We start from the raw sequence: 20,307 nt of genomic DNA, 5'->3' as shown, positions 1-20,307 counted from the left end.
GAAATGAAACAGCAAACATCAATAGCAAGAAGGAATGGAATGGCGAGAAGTTGGGCTGGAGAAAAGAAACAGTGAAGAATTCCAGTTCAAAATCTTGATATTTGCTCTTATATGTTACTCTGAAATATACATTTGAATACCCTGAAGACCTGAAACCGACAATGACCATTGAAAAGGGGGTTGCCAAGAACCAAAATTTAATGCTTTCAAACACAAAGAAACAAGATGGCTACAGGCACACACACACACAGAGAGAGATTGAGAGACAGGGAGAGACGTATTTGGAAAAAAGAGTCTAGAATAAATAGTTGCACTCCCTCCCCCATTATCCCTTCAGTTTTGTAAATATACTCTTAAATTAAACTGAAGGGAAAATGGGGGAGGGAGTCAAGCTGGTTGAAACTGCTGCTGTTACTCCATGCTTTACTGAGCAAGTGTACACTCCAATGGTTTAAATATTGAAAGCAGGCAAAGGTGTATCATGTAGAAGATATGGTAGCTATGGGTTAGGTTTGGTTTGGTTTTGCTGTTCCAGAGTCTAGAACATAAACATAATTTAAGTTACCAGAAATGAGATTCCACCTAAACATTGGGAAGGACTTCACTGTAAGAGATGTAAGAGTAGAATAGGTTGGCTCAGAGTATGGAAAATTCCTTCTCTGAAGGTTTTTTAAAGAGAAGTCAGATGGTCACATGTCAGGAGTGCTTTAGTTGGGCATTTCTGAATTATCGAGTTGGACTAGATGTCCTTGCAGTTCCTTCTAGCTCTATAAGTCCACAGTTATATGGCTGGAAGAAAATTTTCAGCTCCTCTTGAATGCACAGAGTTTTTGCCATCTTGTTGCTTTACTGGAAGTGATATTGCACAAAGTCAAATTTGTGGGTTTAACTATTGCAGATTTGATTATTTGCAGCTTGATTAATATGTTCTCTCTAGAAATCTGTAAAACCTCCAGCACAACTCTATGGTTAATTTTTTTTCTGGAAGTTGACCATAGGGCCATGCGGTTCTCAACCTGGGGTCCCCAGATGTTTTTGGCCTTCAACTCCCAGAAATCCTAACAGCTGGTAAACTGGCTGGGATTTCTGGGAGTTGTAGGCCAAAAACATCTGGGGACCCAGGTTGAGAACCACTGATTTAGGGATTCCTAGAAAGAGGCCCTGGCAGATACCCAAGAAGTGGACTAAGAGAGTAAAGACTGTATTCTGTAATGCTATGGCTGAGAACAGGAAATAAAAACATTCACCTTGGAGCACTTCTTAGTGGGTTGGTTGGGGAGGGGGCTGCCTCTGAATGACATCATGGTTCACCTTGGAATAGAACCAGAGTAATTGATATAATGGTACTGAAAATGATTGATGATCGCCTTTTCCCCACCCTTGGGACGCCTGTTGGCTTGTAAAAGTTAAAACAGATAGAGTTAAAATGCAATTTGCATTATTTTCCATATTAGAACTCCAAAATGAGACTAATGTAGCATTTATACCAAGCTAAGAAACCCTCACTTCCTTAAGTAAAGAACAAGTATGATGACTGCTGTTGACAGAACAGCAACAAACATTGGGCCACAGATAAATGTGAATGTGTGTATTATCAAGATGCTTTGGAAAAACAGATTTGTAGAAGTACAAAATTGTGAAGGGGTGGCTTTAGGATAGCATAAGAAAGATGACAAGACGTTGCTGTCACCCAGTGAGGACTGAGCATGCTCAGTAGATAGAAAGGGAATGAGTGTCACATGGAAAAAGGAAGTGGAAGAAGGAGGGGAAAAACTATCCTGCTTAGAGAAAACAATTGGTTGCAAACAAGTTTGGGGAAAGGATACATGACAACATATAAACCTGATTTAGTCAGATTTGAACACAATCTCAGCATAGGTATATAAAAGAGAAAAGCTGTTAAAAATATATCTATAGTCAGCAAATTATTGTAATGTGATATAGTTTTAGTGCTCGCTAAGTAAAATCAATTAGGAAACATAATGCAGCACCGACAGAACAATGCTATTCATACAACCAATTCTATGAAGTGCTCCTCTAATCTTACAGCCTTAGAAATAATTTTCAGAGAAACTGTCATGTTAATCTATTTTAGTGCAAAAAGTAGTGGGGGGGGGGGGGAAGGTGCTTTGTGGAGCCTTTGAGATTTCTTGATTTGTAACAGTCACAAAGGTGCATGAATCCTTTGTCCATGCTGTCCTTCCTTTCCCTACTGTTTAGCCTTAGAAATTGTTTCACAGCACAAGATTCCAGAGAAAAGAAGGTTCAAAGTATGACATCTTTTGAAATCTATTATAAATTATCATTTACTCAGAAGTTTATATTATTTTCTGCACACTGGATTTCATACTCAAAATGGATGCTCATTGTAGATAGTTAAGGCTAGGGAAGAACGAAGGGATATGTTGAGCTAGTGCATATAACTAGGTTTCAGGATACCAGAAGGGCATCTTACTATTTAGCATCCTTGTTTTTTCTTTCTTGGTAGTAGCATTATTTATCAAAGGTTTTTTTTTTTACAGCCATTGTATAATTGATGAAATTCCAAAACAATATACAAAATTCTGTTTTACAAGCAAGCAACTCAACTAATTTGAAATGTGATGCTGGATAAGAGTTCTACAGATATCATACAGTGCTAAAAAGACATTTAAAATGGGCTCTAGAGTCAAACAAGTCTGACCTCACCCTAGAAGCCAAGATGACTGTTGTTGAAACACCAGGACGCCAAAGAAAACCCAAGAGCCATGGCCAAGGAAATGTCAGATGTAACGGAATGGGCCTACCTTGCCAGGCCAGTGTGTAGAAAACGTTCTAGGTCCTGGAAGAATGGGCCAAACCAACCTGTGTGAGGGGAGAAAAATAAAAATAGCCTTTGGGGAGAAGTGCTATATTTTTAGAAAGCCTCTAAGGAACAGAGGGCTTATATTAAGAGCATCTGGAAAGGAGAACTGAGGGGTTTCCAAAAGCCTGATAATTTCTCCTGTGAGTGAACACAATTCTATGAAAGACAAGTTAAGGAACCATTTTCTTTTAAGGAAACAGCCTGATAATCTTCTGATATCAATACACAACCTTCTTGTTCTAGTTCAAATAAACTTTACAAATCTGTTTATACTTCAACACAGGTATTCAGTGTGTTTTTCTGTGCATCAATATAAGAAGGGGGCCTGTCTGCATAATAGTCATTACTCTTTGAGTCAGAGTTTCCCTTCATTTTTGAGTGGTTCTGTGTACTGACCCCAGTGGCCGATGGGCCAGTGGGACAGGGAAGAGTGAATGATGTGGTAGTAGACCAATACATTTAGTTTGGTGGCAGCGAAGTTATATCTTGATGTAACCAGGCGGTCGGCTGTTGGATCCGACCGCTGTACCAGGAAAGGTCTCAGTGGTTAAGTCTAAGGGTGACCATTCCCTCAGAAACCCAGTTCAGATGACCTCTGGTATGAATCTACAGTTGTACAAGCACACACACACCCGGGGGGGGGGGGGGACACAGGCCAAATCCCAGCCTCCCTTCAGTCAGCTGGCATAATTACCTAACAATACCTCTGTGTACTCAACAATGAGCTAATCGCCAGGCAGACCAAAAGGTCACAGCGTTACCAAATGCCCTGCCCTTGACTCTTCCTGAGAACCTATTCAGATATGGCAACACCCATTATCACCCATTGTTTCGCCAGTTTACATCCAGTGTCTCACCCAGGCTGGCAGGAATACAACCATTAGCACCTGAACCCTGCCTACATTCCTTTCCTTTATTTATTTATTTATTTGCTATATTTGTACCCAGCCCTTCTCACCCCAAAGAGCGGTTCACGTATGAATCGGCAGACCCAAGAAACAGTCATAAACTTCAAACTGAGCAATGACAGTCAATTGAATTTCCTGCCAGACTCTGAATCCAGTCAGTGGCAGCAGCAGATGACATGCCATAACCACTCAGCACATGGATCCTATCCTGCACCAGAGTGCACCAGTAAGTGCTCAGCATGGCAAAAGTCCTTTGTGTGAACAGCTGTCAAGCCTCTATAAATGTGTTTGTATGTATCCATTGCCCCATGTCTGATTTGAGAGTGCAAATTCTCCTGACACCCACTTTGGCCAAATGAGTAAAGCCTCTGTTTTCTGCCTTCAACATGTTCATGTCTCATTTGATCCTTCGGAGCCTAGGACCCTGAATCCATAAAATTTCAGAAGCTGAAATCACATATCATGACTAATCTGAGACATCCAACAATGATACTAGTGGCTGAAAACACAGACCCAAAAGCTATCAGCTTCCCAGAAGAGGGGGAGTAGTAGTGAAAACACCACTGTCACCACCACTTCTGCCTCCATAGGCTGGGCAAGCACCTCTTCCTATTATTTGCCAATTTCTCTCTCTGAGAGATACTCCTGGTTGGCTGAACCGGCCCTTAAGTATGGGCAACCTCTGGCTATCAGTCAAAGATTGAAGTTGCAGATGGTAGGGAGGCACGGGTGTGGATGTCAGTGATTGTGTGCATCCCTTTCTCCATAAAAACTCAAGGGACCTTGAGGGATCAAATGAAGTTCAGTGGGACCTCCAAGATTTCACTGAGACCCAAACCCATTCTTAGCAACCTTAGTGGAGAACAAATTTGTGGAAATGATGTTGTTTTCACAAAGTAAGAATTAATTTCAAACTAGCGTTCAGTAGCTGGAGAAAATCTATGCATTCAGTCAATTTCCCATTCCACACCTAAAGCTCAAAGGTTTGCTCAAAATATTGTACACATTTTCATACTCATTTGTTTTCAGCTGTATTGTTTCATGTGTACTATATCTTAATATATTCGGTCATTTCAGTTTCATTCCTAAGAAATGACAAAGATTTCATATATCTCCATATTCAGAACAGAAAGAACTGAAAGTCAAATTCAACTAAGCCAAATTGATTGAATTGTCCATTTCTTTTGTAAAAAGCACTGTACTTCCAAAAAGTTGTTTCTACTCATGGGGAAGCAAATTCCATGAGAAAAACAAGCCCTGAGTATAATGATTGCCTCTGGAACATCCCATCTTTCAGGGCAGTAGGGAATACAAAAGAATATTATTCTGTTCTCTGTAGACCACGAGTAGCTGGATTCAGAGTCACTGGGTTCAGTAAGCAGTCATATTCCTAGATGAGTTACTCTCTTTAATAGCTATAGTGCCTGAAGTATTCTATTTCTACTTAATTATAAATATGGTAAAATTGCTATTTCTGGTAACATTTTTAGAAAGAGAAATGAATGGGGAGAAAAAATTCCCAGTGGTAATCATTGTGACAATGTTTTTCTTAATAAACTAAACCCACATCAAATGAGATGGTCTTAGTTTAGCAACATCATTATTTACCATTAAGCCCGTTCATTTACACTAATGATTGGAAGGCTTTGGGGAGTAGCTGATTTATTTATTTATTTAAATTAGCAACTAGGCTCTGAAACAATACAGAAAGAAAAAACTACCTTGCAAGGGAAAATGTTTGTTTTGTTTAGTAGACCAAAAGCTAAGGTATAATGGACTTCCTAAACTTCCAATCATTTGTGTATATTTACCATGCCTTATGATACAACATGTCTTGATGAATTACGTGATATCCTTTGCATGTTTTATTTGGAGCAGTGGTATGCTGAGGCCAGAATTTTCCCGGTCAAATTACTGGGACTTTTTAGTCGAAGGGGAAATGACAAATTCTGATTTCATCACCTTGTAGTTTCTAAATAGTAGTGTATTGCTGTGAGTAAAACTATACCATTGTATTTCCCATAACTATACATAAATATGAGAGCTGGACAGTTAAGAAAGCTGATAGAAACAAATCCATTTATTTGAGATATGATGCTGGAGAAGAGTTCAATGGATACTATGGATGGCTAAAATCAAATGGGTCCTAGAGCAAATCAACTTATTTTATTTTAAATTAAGTTCATCAAAAACTTCAGTGTCATGTGCCATACATAATTTGAATGACTGAAGAAATAATTAGGGTCCCCTTAGGCCTTTCCTCCAAACTGAATTTCACACATGCCACACAATCTACATTTTACATTGTCAAACTTGATGTAAATCCATTAAAAATAGGTCTCACAAGTGAATTTACTGTTATCCCATAGCCTAGATGTTATGCCAGATAGTTCCAAACATACTTGCTAAATATGGTGAAAATTCAAGGAAAGCATAATTGAGGCAACCGTCTCTCTGACTTTTGTGTACATTACATTTCCCCCCTATATTTTACTATATTTTAAGGCAAAACATAATTTTATTTCCATAGATTGACTTTCTCCAATGAATTCACGACAGCATACATACCTCTCCTCTTTCCCATTCTATCTTCAAGGATGAAAAAAGTGGTCTTTTTTTCACATTACACAATTACAGCACATTGGCTTCACTTTATCTGCCACAGTGCACCACATGGAAGCTGGGATTTATAGTTTGGTGAGACACTAGAACAGGCTTCTTCAACCTGTGGCTGTACAGATGTTTGCTCCTCCAACTCCTAGAAGCTCTAGCAAGTTTGTTCAATGGTCAGGAATTCTGGGAATTGAAGTTCAAAACACCTGGAAGGCCGCAGGTTGAAGAGGCCTGCACTAGAGTGTTCTGAAAAAGAATTATAAATAGCTCATGAAACTACACATCCCAGAATGTGGATGGAGCCATGGAATCTGAATCTTAGAGCTGAAAGGGGAAGCAAAGCCCAAAAAGTCCAACCTTAGCCATATAGCAAAAGATAATGGAAACCCATTGAACTTCCTCTTTAAAACATCTAGAGAAGGAGGCTCTGACCCCTTCCACACAGCTGAATAAAATGCAACATTATCTGCTTTGAAATGGAATATATGGTAGTGTGGACTCAGATAACCCAGTTCAAAGCAGATATTGTGGGATTGATATTTTGGGTTATATGACTGTGTGGAAGGGCCCTCAACCACCTTCCAAAGCAGTACATTCCGCTTTCAAAGGGCCCCTCCACACAGCTATATAACTCAGAATATCAAGGCAGATAATCCACAATATCTGCTTTGAACTGGGTTATCTGAGTCCACACTGCCATATAATCCAGTTCAATGTGGATTTTATACAGCTGTGTGGAAGGGGACTAAAATTTCTTACAGTCAAGAAGTTCTTCCTAAAGCTTAGATGGAATCTCTTTCATTTATATTTAAAAGCCATTGCTTTTCGGTCTAGTCTTTGGGACAGCAGAAAACAAGGTCACTCCATCTTCTCCGTGACACCTCTTCAGATATTTAAAGATGGTTGTCATGTTCATCTCTCAATGGTATTTGAAGTGATATCAAAACACTATAATGGTGTCCTGTGAAAATGACCAGTAACTCAACGTCACCCAGAGAGTTTCATGACCCAGTATAAACTAGAAATGGGATCACCCAAATTGGAATCAAGCACTCTCATCAGAGTAGTCTCACAAGCCAACAGAATGAAATGCTGGATTAATGAAAATGATCTTCTGTTTTTCTGAAAAGTGTGTCGGGAAGAGCTGGATGGCTCATCTGTTCACATAATTAAAGAACTTAGTTCTGAAGTTAGTACTTCCTTTCCCTGTCAAGTGTCACTCTAAGGGCCCTTCCATACAGCCATATAACCCAGAATATCAAAGCAAATAATCCACAATATCTGCTTTGAGTTGGATGATCTAAGTCAACACTGCCATATAAACCAGTTCAATGTGGATTTTATACAGATGTGTGGAAGGAGCCTAAGAGAAACCAAGCACCATCCACAGTATAAACAAATATATTTCCTGTATTATTGCAAGCAAGAAAAGCTTGCATTTCATTGTGTCGATTTCTTTTCAAATTTGAGCAAGCAGGGCATGAAATATCATTTGGGCAGGATAAGATAATTTATGTTCAAAGAGGGGTTTCGTATATAGGTTGACAAGGCATGCAGCATTGCACATAAGAAGTGTCTGTCCTTTCTTTGTTTTTTACCAGTTCTGAGATAAAACCTTTAAACCTTTACTTATTGATGGCCAAAAATGAAATGCAACAAAATGCATTCCGGGATTTTCATTAATCGTTTTCTCCTTCAAAGAACAGGATTATAGCACCACTATCTGGACAGATGAGAAATTAAATTCAGCAAAAAAAAAAATTCTGTACCTTGGCATCATGACAATATGTCCAATTTATTGTCCAGGAAAGCTAGACTGGACATCTCCTTGACGTATTTCTACTAGCAGGCAACAACTTTTGAGGGTTGTTTGTTTATTTTGGCAGCATTTGGTAATGGACTATTTTTAAAAGGAAATTTTAACGAAGTGGTATGGTTAGTAATATCAATTTTTAACATAAAATTATTTTGTTTGGTATATTATAGTACAATTTTAGCAGAATATAATTGAAATTAACCTTCATTTTATAAAGATTTTTGAACACTTGAATCAACAACTGACTGAATTGTAAACAACATCTAAAATGTAAGGGGCCTCTTTTATGTTGCTAAATAAAGAAATAGTGAAAAAAACCCCAATAGAATAAAAACATGAGCAGATATCAACAATAGTTTTACATATTGCGCTCATTCCGATGAAAAGAACTGGGATAAGGAAAGCAAGACCAGAAATGGCAATGACCTAACACCATATATATAGTGTTGCATAAATGTCTTCCTCTTAAATAATTTTTAGAAATTATTTCTGGGTAGGGTCTCTTTCAGGGCCCTTCCACACAGCCATATAACCCAGAATATCAAGGCAGATAACCCACATATCTGCTTTAAACTGGATTATCTGAGTCCACACTGCCATATAATCCAGTTCAATGTGGATTTTATACAACTGTGTAGAAGAGGCCTGAGTTTGAGTGTAACTTGCCTAAGGTCAACTAGTGGTTTCCATGGCCGAGCAGGGATTCAACCCCTGGTGCCCTAGTCCAACATTCAAACAACGATACCATGCTGGATCTGTACTGAAGACAGATATATTAATTAATATGTATACACTCTGTCTTAATTGTTTTATCTATAATTTTTCTTAATTTTTCTGGGAAAAGGACATTAATGGTCCAGTTTTCTTTTAGGTCCACACATCTCTAGATGCTGTCATTTTTGTGCTTTAAATTTAATTTTTTAAATCAGTAGTTTATTAATACTATAATTTCTTTCATAGCATTTTGGTAGCACAATTGTCTTGTTTTTTTTTAATTTTCTTGAACCCATTGAGAAGGAAAAGATTCCTTTTCTTTCTCTTCTCCTTCCTGAGTTGAGCACAAACTTTTCTCACTTTGAACTCAGTTTGCACCAATATGAATAAGCTGAGGGCACAAGGTAGGGGTGGGAGGTGGGTTGGGGTAACTGAACATTTTTAAAGTAGTGGAAAATATGAAAGGTTATTCTTTTGTGTGTCCCCTTTTATCATTTTTCCTCTTTTTTGTCTTTTTCTTTTTTTCCTCTTTAGATAGACTCTTACATATTATCTTTGTTCCAGCTAGTTTGCGTACCAGAAAGCAAGGGTGTCACTATTTCAGCCACCTGTGTGGACAGTTTTGGATTTTGGGATTTTTTGTAATATGCTGTGAATGTGCTTGGAGAAAAAAGGGAGAATTCATATATTTATTGTGTAAACTATGTCCCCAAGAAAGAGGTATTGTCCCCTTATTTTACAAAAAAACTGGCCTGTTCCTATCATTTTAAAAGCAGGTGGGCACACAGTCATACTTTCAGCAGGGAGATATTACCTCTAGCTGCTTGAAAGGATAGATAAGGACAAGGAGGAAAACTGTGGCAACTCTGAAACATGCAGACCTTCTTAGGCTTTGTCTTCCAACTGCCAAAAGGTACAAAAAACACAAACTTTATTTCAATGGGTCTAACTTTACAGATTTCTTTGCATCATCTGCTCTTTCTTTAATCTTCTTTTTCTGCTTTGAATGCTTGCATAGTATCAAAACAGATGGCTGGAAACAAGTAGCAGTAATTGAATAAAACTTTGAGTTTCAAAGGAAGAGGCACCACAGTGTTTTAAATCAGCATCTCTTTTATCTGATAATATCACCATTTAGAAACACAATTATTAGTTTGCCAAAAATAAGATTAAAAAAGCATCCAAATATGTGTCTCCATTGGTCTTTAGTTAAATGCCAATTGATGCTTTCATTATGATTTAGGATTATAATATAGCCTTACTGGCATGTAGATAGAGAAAACTCTTCAAAACTCACACTGCTTCTCTATGTCATTTATAATCTGATCAAGTACATGGCAAAGGATTAGAGAAACCATAAGCCAATTTATATCAGAGCAGGAGAGTCTTTCATGTAGTTATGGTACTGATACAGCATTCTATAAATCATGCTAACTAACTATTATTACTTCACAAGGTACCATTTGTCAGTATAAAACACTATGGACAGAACAATTTTAGCTATCATTGAACAAGCTGTCAATTTTCAAACTGTCCCCTGATGCTGCGGAGCTGACCCCAACCCACAGCAGCAGCCAGGGCACAGTCCAGACTGTCCAGTTCAGCTGGAACTGGTTTGGCCTCACTGCACTGTCACCCTTGCTGCCCTATCAGAGAGCTGCTGGCCATTGCCATGCACCTTGGTTGACAATAGCAGAGATGCCCAGCAATGGCCAGCAGCTCTCCAGCGCTCTCTGGCCAGCTATGTAATGACTGAAGCCACATGGTCCCATTCTATCCCCTTTTCCCACCAAGCACAGAGAGAAGGAAATGGTATCACTGCCCCAAGTCGACAGACGGTGGCACTGGCCTGAGAAACATCTTGGAGCCAGTCAGCTGTCCACATTCAACCCAAACTGCAGCACTTATGTAGAGTTTTCATGAACCTCTGGATCATCCTCCAACTTTGCTTAATATGGGATTAAACTACCTCAGCCTGGATTACCCCATATTGAAGACTCCCAGTTGCGCAGCGGATTAAACCAATGAGCTGCTGAACTTGTTAACTAAAAGGTTGCCAGTTCAAATCCAGGGAGCGGGGTGAGCTTCCGCTGTTAGCCCCAGCTTCTGCCAACCTAGCAGTTTGAAAACATGCAAATGAAAGTAGATTAATAGGTACCGCTCCGGCGGGAAGGTAATTGCGCTCCATGCAGTCATGCCGGCCACATGACCTTGGTGGTGTCTTCGGCTTAGAAATGGAGATGAGCACCACCAACCCTCAGAGTTGGACACGACTAGACTTAATGTCAGGGGAAAATCTTTAGCTTTACCTTTATGGACATTCATGTTTGACTTCTGGACCAGTTCACGGTAAGGGCTTGGTGTGAACAAGTCCATAGACTTCCAAACTTGGAAGGTTCTCTTCTAGTACAGTATCATTGGATTTCTACATATGTCTACCACAAAAGTGTATCTTGAGGATGTAATGTATGTATTTGTTCATGTTTTAACATCCTTACAGACTGCCAATTCTCTCACACCAGAAGTGACTTGCAATTTTTCACATCACTCCTGACATGAAAAAACCCCTGTGCATTAAAACGACACATGTCCCCATTCATATCTCTCTGCTGTTATCATCAAAATCAGTCTTGTGATTTTGACGTTAGAATCCAAGTTTAGCCAACATTTGAAAAGATAAGAGAAAGCACCATATTTTGATTTTGTGTGTGTGTGTGTGTATAGATGTTGAGGATGGCATTTGTAATTTGGTGAGACACCAGCATTCTCTGGTGGAAGTGAAGTTTTAAAAGACTAAAGACCTTTTAAAACTTCAGCCCCAGGGATTCCATAGCACTGAGCCATAGTAGCTAAAGTGGTGTCAAATTGCAATAATTCTACAATGTAAATACACCCTTGATTTTGTATGTTTCATGGCAGTTCTCCATAGCCACACAATGCAGGCCAGAAACTAGCATCCAAAATGCCAATTCCCGTCTGCATTACAGCCTGAGATGGGTTCCCCACAGGAGCCTCCTCCACAGCGGCAGGACATCCACACCACCAGCTGTGCTGAAGCCAATTCAGCATCACTAGGCCATGGTCCAACTGCTGCCCCCTCTTCCTTCTCCAAGGCTTCTTTGCCAGTCACATAGCATGGGGGGGGGGGGGGAGGGGGACTGCTGGCCATGAGGATGGTCCTCCTGCTGATGTTATACCTGGCAGCAATGGAGAGGAAGAAGGCCAGAGGGGACAACCATCCCACTACATCCCTGGGCTGCCTGGCTGTTGAGACATCCACAGCTGGTTCTGCATTGATGCACGTTTGGGTTTTCTCTTGAGTTATTTTAATCTGGGGTGCAGACGTGTTATTATTTTAGCCCAGGTGCTTTCCCTGGGTTAAACCATATCAACTCATGTGCATTGTAATCCAAACTCATACCAATTTAAATTGTCAATCTTGATGGGGCTTAAGATTCATCTGAAAAGTAGACACAGTTCTTAAAAGACACATGTGAGTTAGCTATCTGGCTTCTACTGTGCATTACATATTTTCTATAGGGAGCTCAGGTGCGTGGAGGTGTGGGAATATAAATCAACCAGAAATTTGCAGGTGGATTAGCAATTGATCACAAAATTGAAGATGAAAAGACTATAAACGACCAATACTGCCATCTAGTGTCAGAGTTGTCAATATGTGTGCATCTATTGACATCCAGATTGCACATGAAATAAAATCAGTCCTTTGGAATATTCCAATTTTTTTTTCTTTTACACCTCATTATTTGCACATATATGTAAATATTGCATTTTAAGGGCTTTCAAGGTCATTTTTATATACAGTGTCCTGACAGATATATTTTCAAGATGATGGAAGAAACAGAATGCAGACAATAGTTCTCCCTCATTGTAGCTTCTCTATAGCTGGTTATTTAAAAGCATACTGCAAATCTTGTACAATGAATTTTTGCATTACAGTTTTGAGAAGAACCCAGCCAACACAACTACTGCCTATGTTGACTGTACAATTGTGAGATTTGTCATATAAGAAGTCTGTGGCATACTGCTTTTCACCTAGGAGGTTTCATTTAGTTTAGGTAATACCATAGCCATTAACAGATTCCATTTCCAGAAATTAATTACATTCATGGAGGATAGGACTGTAGAGCTTATTAAACCTGGAACGTTACATTAAATTTCCAGGTCTGAAAAGAAGCGGGGTGAAAAGAGGGATTTATATCCTGTACTTTGGCTGGAAATGCTAGCAGAGTGGCTTCCAGATAGTCCCAGCCCTTCAGACTTGCAGGCTCAGTATAGGGTTGTATTCTATAAAACATATTGAGAGCTGATATCTGCAGTACACCAAATTATACCCCTCAATTCCTGCTGCAAATATACACCACTGCTATATCCCTCAATTCCTGCCGCAAAAGTTGCACATAATAAATAAGAAACATGAATGTATATATATAATCTTAATTAAAAGTATAATGTCTACAGGATCTACTGAGGCCATTTGGAGAAATTAGAAGTATTAGTACAGCTTGTCTGTGGTAGAGCACAGAATGTATTATTTTGATAAGTTTAATGACTTCACAATCATAAAATACTGTTGTTAGGAAATGACCCCACAAGCTCTCTTTGAACTCCAATTCAGTGAATCTTTAAGTAAGCCATAGTAAAATCTCAACATCAATATGGTGTCTGAGGGAACCCATCCTGAAAACCTGAGAGTCTGATAACAATTTTTGGGACACTCACCTATATAGAGTGGGTAGATTTTTTTTATAAAGGAGCATATTTTATTCAAAAGATGCAAGGTTAAAAATCACACCTAGCATGGGAGACCAGATTTTGAATAACTGTGCCTTTAAGTCGCCTTTCTACTGGTGGCAACCACATGAATTTCATAGGTTTTCATTAAGTAAACAATACTCAGAGTTGGGTTTGCTTTTATTGTTAAATCGGAATAAAAAAAATAAAAAGCTGTGTTAACACTTGGCTATTTTAAATCCCACAAAGGTGCTTTATTCAAAATCAGTTTATATTTCTTTAGTTATCCACACATACCACCTATTCATTCATAGTTATAAAGGCCTGTTCCATGGTGCTTCAAACCATGTTCCAGAAGCCTTCTCTTTTGACACTTCGCCCACATCTATGGCAGGCATCCTCAGAGGTTGTGAGTCTGAGAAATGGGGAAGATGACAAGATTATAGGGCTTAGGAAGAGAGTCAAGGTTGAAATTCTGGTACAGTACACCCTCACTTATCCAAGCTGAACGGGCCGGCAGAAGCTTGGATAAGCGAATAACTTGAATAATAAGGAGGGATTAAGGAAAAGCCTATTAAACATCAAATTAGGTTATGATTTTACAAATTAAGCACCAAAACATCATGTTATACGACAAATTTGACAGAAAAAGTAGTTCAATACGAAGTAATGTTATGTTTTGATTACTGCATTTACGAATTTAGCACCAAAATATCATGATATATTGAAAACATTGACTGCAAAAATGGCTTGGATTATCCAGAGGCTTGGATAAGCGAGGCTTGGATAAGTGAAACTCTACTGTACTCTTACCCTAGGAGCACAAATCATCAATTTTAGCCAACTGCCTCTCTGCCTAATGCCAGGCTGGTGTTCTTTGGATATTTCTTTCCAACTACAATTCCCACAACTATGGTTTTTCCTGCATGGCAGGGGTTGGACTAGATGGCCCATGTGCTCTCTTCCAACTCTATAAACCCCAGCCAGCATGATCAAAAAGTAGGGATTGTTAGTCATTTTGGCCCCTTTTACACTGCAATATAATCCAGATTATCAAAGCAGATAATCCACATTATCTGATTTGAACTGGATTATATGAGTCTGTACTGTCATAAAATCCAATTTAAAGCTGATAATCCAGATTTTATATGGCAGTGTAGAAGGGGCCACAGTTTACAACAATGGAAGGGTACTAGGGTGCCTGCAGCAGGTAGAGACAGCAGCTCTCTTCTTGCAGTCTGAATAATTATTAAGAGCAACAGCTGGTATCTGTCAAGCCACCACCAACCTTGCAAATCCGCTATTTCAGTAAGATGAAAAACTAAAAGTAACAATTCATTCAGGCAAAACTCTTTGTCATGAAAAGGGAAACAAGATGCAGCTATCGCAAGACAGAATGCCATCGCTCTGGGGCATTTTTTGTTTTAAAGAATTGCTGCATAGAAAACTGTTATATTCTCAAGGATGGTAAATCATAGAATCATAGAACTGGGGAAAAAATCTCCAAGGCCTACCTAGTCAGCTATGGAGCTCTATTATAGTGTCTGGCTGCCACAGTTGTATCTGCCGATGTCAGAACAGGCACCCACCAACTAGCAAAAAGGAGAGGGACAATTTCCTCTTTTTCTTGCTGTTCGCACGGACACCCTGATTTGACATCAGCAGAAGCCAGGTGCTCGGATGGAGCTCTACGATCGGCTAGGAGTGGCAATGGCAGCAGTACAGGGGTGAGCCACCCTCCTTCTGATCAATACAGGGAAAGGGTGATGGCATGGTATCCACCTGGATATGGGATCAGACCAGATTATCTCTAATCCAGCTGTCCAGGATGCTCCAGAATATGCCAGAATTTTCAACAAACTCTAGCATATTCCCTAACATTGCCTAAGGTGAGACAAAGTTAGATTAAAGCCAAAAAACTTAAGAATACTCAGTGAAAGTCATTGTGCACTGTGAAGATTGTCTGTTGTGCATTCATGCAAGTGTAGGGTTTTTGACTAGTGTAGGCAAGCTTTGGATCTTAAATGACTTTGAAAAACAAAGAGAAATAACTTCTGGAACACTTCTACTTTGCGGGAAGTGGGGAAGGGCAAGAAAGGCCCATTTAGATCAAGATCTCTGTGAAAATGGGGTATGTTCTATATATGATGGACCTCATCACATGGAGATCCTTAAGATGAGGGACAGTGGGGGAATCCATTGGGCTTCCCCCAAAAGTAAGACCTAGCAAAGGTTTTGTTTGGAAGCATGCCCGCCAAACAGAACACCAGAGCATGCAGGATCGGTAAATGTACGTACCATAGAGTCTTGTACATGGAAATAATGGTAGTAACAAGAAATTCTTGATAGGATTCACAGTTTGTCTGGTTATGCAGGTTTGTGATGACAACTACTGTACAGTATATAATAAATGTTCATTTTTTTTGTTCAACAATAAATGTGAATTCTTCTTCATGGAAAAATAAGACATCTCCTGAAAATAAGACCTAGAGCATCTTTGGGAGCAAAAATTAATATAAGACACTGTCTTATTTTCGGGGAAACACGGTAGTTATGGCTGACGAGAGTTGTAGCCCAAGAGCATTTGGAGGGCTTTGTTTACCCCAGTCTTGTTATATAGTGTGCACTTACCAGTGGCTCAGCAGGTTAAACCATGAGCTGCTGAACTTGCTGACTGAAAGGTCGGCAGTTTGAATACGGGGAGTGGGGTGAGCTTCCGCTGTTAACCCCAGCTTGTGCCAACCTAGCAATTCGAAAACATGCATATGTGAGTAGATCAGTAGGTACCACTCCAGCAAGAAGGTAAAGGCACTCTATGCAGTCATGCCGGCCACATGACCTTGGAGGTGTCTACGGACAACACCGGCTCTTCCGCTTAGAAATGGAGATGAGCACCAACCCCCAGAGATGGACACGACTACACTTAATGTCAGGGGAATACCTTTACCTTTACTACATTAGAGCAAAGAGTGACATATTTAAGATCAGGCCCACATCCACATACCATCTTTTACCCACATAAACTTTGATTCCCTTGCTGGCATAATGCATTATTATATGCTAGTGCTACCACAGCCCAGGCTTTCAGCCAAGTTTGCATAAGAAGCAATGCTGATCTGTGCTAGAGTCAATTCTCAAACCCCTCCCATTCATTAAGTGGCCTGATGCTATGGCAACTCTCACCCTGACAGCATAAATAATGAAGTTTGTACCTTCAACAATATGACAGCATTGATTGTTAGTGGACCACTCATGTCCAGGAAATGATCCAAAGACAAACACAATTTCTCTTCTTAGTGATAAACCACTTTGAACAAATAAAATTGATAGGTCCAGTTGTATACATTTATGAATACACTTAGTTGGCTAGATGGTCCTCTTCAGTGGTTCTGCTGATGTGAAAATGACTTAATTCTCAGTTGTATTTCAGTGGTCATGCTTGCAAAAGAGCTACTCAAGTTTTGTAAGAGTTAGTGAAAGATTTGCTGTAGTCATGATCACACCCCTGTTTACAGAGATCAGATTTCCCATCTGTATAGGCAGCTCTTTGAACTACTTTCATGGTCCACTCCCTGTCTGCCCAGAGCCATCAGTATCCTAGCCAGCATGATGTGTCATTGGCTTTGATTAATGCCATCTTTTTAAATAGGGGTGGGGATCATGTAGCCATCCAAAAGTCTTTGAACTGTAAATATGAGTTGTCCTGGCCTGAACACTCAGTATTACTGTTTATACTCATGTATAAGCCGGCCCAAATATAAGCCAAGGTACCTAATTTTACCACAAAAAACTGGGATAACGTATGGACCAGAGTATAAGCCAAGGGTGGGAAATGAAGCAGCTACTGGTAAATTTCAAAATAAAAATAGATACCAATAAAATTACATTAATTGAGGCATCAGTAGGTTAAAAAATGTATATATATGGATATAGATATACAGGTACAGTACATCGATCTATATGTATATAGGATTTGCAAAGACCTGCAAACATATAATAATAATAATAATAATAATAATAATAATAATAATAATAATAATAAGTAGTTTATTTGTATCCCACCACCATCTCCCCTGGAGGGGACTTGGGGCAGCTCACAGAAATATCAAATGCAAAACAATAACAATATACAATACATCAATAAACAATAACATGCACCAATTGTAATATTTGCACATTAACCAAAAAGAATAAAAACACACTTATTAAAAACATAGAATTTAGAAACAGTGAGGTTGTAATAGTAGATTAGTAAAGTGCTAACATATGAGGGGAAAATTCATATATAAAATTAATGTATATAGATATAGATACAGATATATAGGTACATAGCAATTGCAAATGCATGCAGGGGGGTTAATGCCTATATATCTGTAGGAGAGTTTAACAAATATTTCAGGGGGAAATTCTTTTATAAGATTAATGGATATATTTTTCTTCTTCCTGACTTGTAAGGGCATCTTTCCCTTTTCAAAATATACCCTTGGTTAAGAGCGAGGGAGGCTTTGGAAAACACACTGATAAGGGAGGGTAAGAGAGAAATATATCATATATTGCAATCAATGGCCTCCAGGTTCTTTTGCCCAGCCTTGACCTTGACCCCATTATAAGCCGAGGGAGGCTTTTTCAGCTCAAAAAAGAAAGGGCTGAAAAACTCGGCTTATCTTCGAGTATATACGGTAAGTCACACTGAGATTTGAAGTCCAACACCATATGAAGATCTCTGTAACTCCCATCCCTCTCATAAAAGAACTACAACCAGGATTGTCCTGATGACTGGACAAAGTGAGGCAATGCCAATATATGGCAGATAATGGAAGCAGCGGCAACAGCGCCTCCCTCTGCTTATTGTTATTATTATCTTTATTTATACCTCAACTTTCTCTCCATGGGGACGCAAGGTGGCTAACACTCTACACTAGACAAGTTTAAAAGGTGCAATACAAAAAAATTTTAAAAACCAATTAAATAGTAACACTGTGGTAAAAACAGAATTAAAATACAGTAAATACATTAAAATGGCCTTTAAAATTCATTCCCCCCCCCCCCCCCGTACAGCAGCAGAGAGACTCCCTCGCTGCTCTACAAGTACACAACACCACCACAGTCCTAGGTCTATGTTAAAACTCACTGAGCATACACCAAGGAATCGTATATAAATATGCAAAGGTTTCTGCCTTATTTAACATTTTTGTTCTCATTGTTTCGTACCTCTGTGTCTAGATCTTATGAAAGGTCATCCATCACACTTGTATTTAATAGCCATTTTCCCAACTTCTATCAATGGTCCTTGGACTTCTTCCCAGGTGTAGATGTTTATACTAACTGAAGCCAGAGATGACAAGGAATCCTTTCTAATTTCTCGGGCTTTTACCATCCCAGTAACCAACAAATTTTTCCAAACACATATGAAGTTTAATCTGTGGCTTCTTGGGCTTGGGTAGAGATGAAGCACAACACCTAACTCCTCATTAAAATAGTTTTCTGGCTCCTTTCCCAGACGTTCTGCCAGCCAAAACTCATCCGGTGGCATTTTATTCTGGGGTTCAAGCACTCAAATATGGCCTAACCCAGAAGCATTATCATTTGGTGTACTAAAGGCATCAATGTCTAAATAAAATTGAATTTCAGCCCTATGTGCAGATCTGAAAGTGAATTTAGTGGTGATACAGGAAAAATATTGGTTAGGCTGGTGATAGCTGGTTGCATCCACATCTGATTAGCATAAATATACAATCTACTTTAGTTAGGATTGCCGTATTCAATTTCCTCAAATCTAGCCATTTAATTTGCATGTTATTCCATTTTTCCCAATTACAGGCGGTCTCCAAGTTACAAACAAGATAGGTTCTGTAGGTTTGTTCTTAAGTTGAATTAGTATGTAAGGTGAAACAGAAACATTACTAAGTGTAACTCCACCAACACACACACACACACACACACACACACTTCATTTCTACTCCGCCTTTCTTGACCCCGGAGGGGACTCAAGGAGGCTTACAAATCTGGCAAAAATTTAATGCCACACAGGTAAACAACAAAACACATCTCATCAAAATATATACAATATAAACATATAAGCAATTAAAACACATATCAATCAATTAAATAGAATTAAACCATATAAAATGCAAAGTCATGGTCTCATGTCCAAATCATTTCCCAAAATCTGTCCATCAGCTTTGGCTAGCACAGGGAAGGCTTAACACCCCTATGATGTTTGTTTTGCTGTCTGTGCCCCTGTCCAGAATATTTCATCTCATTTTCTGTCCCCGTGACAGTTGGATTTTGAGAAATTTGGCTTGTTGTGTATACAAGAATTAGTGAGAAAGCTTCAGTGGAAACACCTTTTCCCCATGATAATTCTTTCAGAAGTGAATTTCCCTTTCTCGGGGTAGATTTCTCTCACTTCTGGTTGTCTTACCCATTTGTAAGTCGGATGTTTGCTACTCGGGGACTGCCTGTATTCAAATTAGGTACATTACTTGTTGCATTCTCCCCACCACCACCCGCCCCACCCACACCCTATATTTCAAACTTCAAATCACTTTTACAGTTACAATTGATCCAGCAAACCAGTATAATATTCAAGCGCTGGATTTAGGAGACCCAAATTCTATCTCTACTTAGTAATGGCATTTACCATGGGACTGTGTGCA

This window comes from Anolis carolinensis, chromosome 2, assembly GCF_035594765.1.
Source record: "Anolis carolinensis isolate JA03-04 chromosome 2, rAnoCar3.1.pri, whole genome shotgun sequence".
NCBI classification, from domain to species: Eukaryota; Metazoa; Chordata; class Lepidosauria; order Squamata; family Dactyloidae; genus Anolis; species Anolis carolinensis.
The sequence above is the reverse complement of the archived record's forward strand: the minus strand, read 5'-3'. Positions refer to the sequence as shown.